Below are 4,838 nucleotides of genomic sequence, written 5' to 3' on the forward strand. Positions count from 1 at the left end.
TGATTTTCTACCATGAACATACATCGATTTTGTATAAAGGAAGGAAGAAAATGTATTAAAACTGGGGTGGGGGGTGAGCAAGAATGGGGAAGGGGAGGATGGAAAGTAGAGAAAGAGGTGCTTCTTTGCTCCTCTCTGGCAGCAGCGGGGCCGCCTGGCGCAGTCCTCTGCCACACCCTCTGCGGCTTACTGGGTGTGCAGCCTCAGACAGTCACTTCTGCAGCCTGGGCCTTGGTTTCCTTGTCTGTCAAATGGAACTGTCATAGGGTTGCTGGGAAGGCAGATGTAAACCGCTCTAATTTGGGAATGAATGGTTTGATTCACTCATTCAATAAATGTTCACTGAAGGTTTCCTATGAATAAGTACCTCTCAGGTCAATCTGGTCAACAGAATGTTCTATGTTTACCAAACAACAACAACAACAAAAAACAAGTTAAGAACTTTTTTCATCATGGCTCTAATATTCTGCTAAGTATTAGCAAAAGCGTTCTGGTCTCCATAATACCCATGCAAGGAGGTGTTATCACCAAGAGGTAAGTTGCCCAAGGCCACAGAGCTAGAAAGTGGTACGGCTGGGATTTGCCCCCAGGAGGCTTTGGGAGCAGCACCCTAACCCCCAACACTAGCTCCCCCTGCTAGTGGAAATGGCAGGGGCTGTTGAAGCTCTGCCGGGTTATCTTAAGAATGGGGGCCAGGTGCGGCAGCTCATGCCTGGAATCCCAGCACTTTGGGAGGCCGAGGTGGGTGGCTCACTTGTGGTCAGGGGTTTGAGACAAGCCTGGCTAACATGGTGAAACCCCGTCTCTACCAAAAATATAAAAATTAGCTGGGCGTGGTGGTGGGTGCCTCTAATTCCAGCTACTCAGGAGGCTGAGGTGGGAGGATCACTTGAACCTGGGAGGCGGAGGTTGCAGTGAGCTGAGATCGCACTATTGCACTCCAGCCTGGGTGACAGAGAGAGACTGTCACACACACACACACACACAGAGAATGGGAAACAGGCACTGCTGGAAGCAAGAACAAGATTCTTTTTGGGAAAGTCCAGCCTTGAAGAAGAATCCATATTCTTAGTAACAAAGGGAATGCAGAGAGAAGAACCTGGAGGCTACTGAATCCTGGCTGACCTTAGAGGTTTCACTGAACTCCTCAGTGAGGGTGAGCACCCAGGGTGCTTGGTGGAACTTGGGGGTGCTGCCTTCAGGGGCCGAGAGGGCAGGCACCTGGGCCACAGAACGTCATGAGTATTCTGAACTGCAGTTCTTTAGGTGTATTTATGGAATCTAGAATTTTTTCAGCCAGCACTAAATACAGGATGCTATTCTGCTTTACAAGGTAACACAGCAAGTGGGAGCCAAAGGGCTCCTCTAGTCAAACTCAAGTGGCCGCTGTGGGGGTGCCTGTCACTTGGCTCTGAAAGCAAAAGACCAAGGAGAACACGATTCTCAGCTGTTCTAAAGCTGGGCTAGATCTCCTATTCCACAGAAGTCTTCAGATCGCTTCTCCAATGGCAGCACTTCAGAAACCTGCAAGGAAACATCTTCTCTAAGAAGTTAATCCTAAAAGGGAAAAAAGGCTCCTCAGAAGAACAGTGATTCACTTTTTTTTTTTTTTTTTGAGACAGAGTCTCACTCTGCTGCCTAGGCTGGAGTGCAGTGGGGCGATCTCGGCTCACTGCAAGCTCCGCCTCCCGGGTTTACGCCATTCTCCCGCCTCAGCCTCCAAGTAGCTGGGACTACAGGCGCCCGCCACCACGCCCGGCTAATTTTTTGTATTTTTAGTAGAGATGGGGTTTCACCATGTTAGCCAGGATGGTCTCGATCTCCTGACCTCGTGATCCACCCGCCTCGGCCTCCCAAAGTGCTGGGATTACAGGCTTGAGCCACCGCGCCCGGCGTGGTGATTCATTTCTAAGAAACAACAAACTCAATTAGATATTATGTCCCATTCAAGGATATTGTGAGCATTTTAAGGAGTAACAAGTCAACTTTATGAGGATGAAAACATTTACATTATCTCCCAGATTCTGAGATCTATGGAAATGAAGTCAGATTAAGACACCACATACCTGAGAGTTGGCAGGGGCAACGCTAGCAATTCCTACCACGCTTTTGATTGAACTGAAAAAAAAAAAAAAAAAAGTCCAATGCATAAGAGGCACTAAGAGTTGATGGGAAGCCTCAAGAAATGTCAATTACTAAAGCGGAAGTCTATTTTTAAGTTCAGCTATCTTCACTAAAATTGCTAAAAATGTCCATAGGGTATAGAGTTTGCTGCTCAAGGCTATTTTTCTGCTTCCATTTACCATGATGCCATAAAGTAGCTACTGTGGCGAGAGAAGTGTAATGCTAAAATGGTGGTTTTGGAAACACTGTCTTGCCAATGCAAAACAAAACAAAAAAGGCAAGTGTGAAAAGCTGAGAAACACACTTTGCAGAAACAATAGGTTTTTCAACACAACTACCAGAAAAATACGCTATTAAAGTAATATCAGGACGGACTAGAGGATCACTTGAGCCCAGGAGTTCAAGGCTGCAACAAGCTATGATCCTGCCACTGCACTCCAGCCTGGGTGACAGAGCGAGACCCTGTCTAAAAACAAAATAAACCAAAGCTAATTATACAAGGACTTTTTACATCTAGGAGGCTTACAAATACCAGATCCATGGAAAATTGGCTTTAAAATTTAACAAAGATTTCTTAGTTTTCTGCTCTAAAGCAATCCAATTTCATTAGATTAGCAAAGTTGATTTTCCTTAGTAAGTGCACTGCTTTTTAGAGTATTTATGAAGTTACTGCCTATCTTTCATGTTTACTATCCTCGGATCTTAAAGGTAACCATGACTAGAAACAGAATATGACATTTTCATATAAACTAATAATGTATGTGTCTTACTTCTTAATGGATGGATGCTATGAAAGATGAAAATGGCGACCAGAATGACTGTAAGCAGACGGCTGGCTCTAAACACAGGTGTGTCTAAACGTACATCAACATAGGTGCAACCCCTTTCAGATTTAGTTTTTTTTTTTTTTTTTTTTTTTTTAAGACATGGGGTCTTGCTAGTTGTCTAGGTTGGCCTCGAAATCCTGGCCTCAAACCATCCTTCTGCTCAGCCTCCTGAGTAGCTGGAACTACAGGTGCATAGCACTGGACCTGGCTTCAACATTTTGCAGGGCAGATTTTCAACATATAAACATACTTCGCGTTGCTCCTCTGTCTTTTCCACAAAAAGGCAGAGTGAGTAAGTTTCCGGTGGGTCTGCAACAGGCTTGTTCTTTCATCCTGGGTGGGGCAAGATAGAGCCTAACTAAGCCCAGGGCCAGACTCTACTTTTTGGGGGAGGTGGTAAGAGGGAGGCAGCACAGGCCACACAGCACAGTGTGTGCAGACCAAGAGAGAGGGGCCAGCACAGGGTGTAAGGGCTCAGCAGAGGTTTCTGCTATTTTTACAAGGAATATAGGAGCGGCTATCTGCACTTTGGAAATCTGTTTTCGCTTTTCACAAATACATCCTTCCCTTCAGGGTATCTCACATGCTTTCTTTGGAAAATTTAAGCCTCACCCAGCCATAGACAGGGCACAGGTTATGGGACTTAAGCTTCGGCCTAAATCCAAAATAGAAGACAGCACATGCTCCTGGGAGGCAGGAGGAGAACCAAGCAAAATAATTCCGCGGGGAGGTGACAGAGGGAAAGCCACCTTGAAAGGTTTATAGGAAGGCTATATTGTTAAAATGCCTCCCAAACTAGCCCCCACCACACCTTCATTCCAAGTAGCTCTGCCAGTTCCCCTGGACTTCTAACTGGAGCTGGCCTATGCTGCTGTTTCAGTCTCAGGACAAAACAGCTTCTTACGCGCAAATGCTGGAGGTGATTCTTCTCCCTTTATGAAACACACCCAAGCCCATTCGGAACAAGATCTCGCTCCAGCTGTGATGTATTGGCATCTGAGGGCAGGGGAGAGAAGGGGGCTGCACAGGCACCTCGCTCTTTCCTGTGCCCCCCATGTGAGAGAACGCCAGCTTAAAAAATCAAGAGTAAGAGGTATTTGAAGAAAGGGGAAGAGAGAATTTGGTGGATCCAATAAAGCACATTTATTGTAGCGATGTCTGAACTTTTTTCCTATGTGTTAAGAGAAAATAGTGACTGCTGTATCACAAACCCTTTCAGTAGGTCACACTGATTGTTACAAATTCCTCCATGGAGTCGAAGAAAAGACAGTAGGAAAGGTACCGCTCTCTGAACTTTGTACAAAATAATTCATATAAAACGGAAAAAAGGTAAAGGTACCACAAAGCTTCCCTCTCAGTTTCCTAAGGTTTGGTTAGAAAACTTGACCAAATGTTGTAAGTATAAAAAGTACAGACGTCACTCTGTACAACTCGGGAAGTCTAAGTCTTGTTTTCCTAATACAAAAGAAATGATCATTTCCCTTTCCTGGCCCTGCAGGCATGTGAGCTTTCTGGGTGGCGGAAGAGTACCACCCTGAGCTCCTGTTACCAGCGATGTTTGCTTTTGCCCCTAAGGAGAAAGGCTTCTGTGGCATCAGTGGTGTCACTCCCACTGTGCAGAGCTGCAGCGCCTCTGTGAGCCGACACCATGTGGAACAGTGCTGTTCACAGCCCAGCCTGACGACAGAAACACCCACACAGAGCTTCTCAAACAGTTCAGCACCGGCACTCCACGTGCCTACCCTGATCCCAGGACGCCTGGACATCAAAATTCAAACAGGATAAAAACTCACAAACACATTCATTGGAGTATAAGATGTGGGCTTTTTTTTAAAAAAAAAGATAGTTCAAAAGCCTTAAAAAGTATTCTCTTCAGATTATAAAAGG

Source organism: Macaca nemestrina, chromosome 18 (genome assembly GCF_043159975.1).
Source record: "Macaca nemestrina isolate mMacNem1 chromosome 18, mMacNem.hap1, whole genome shotgun sequence".
Classification (NCBI taxonomy): Eukaryota; Metazoa; Chordata; class Mammalia; order Primates; family Cercopithecidae; genus Macaca; species Macaca nemestrina.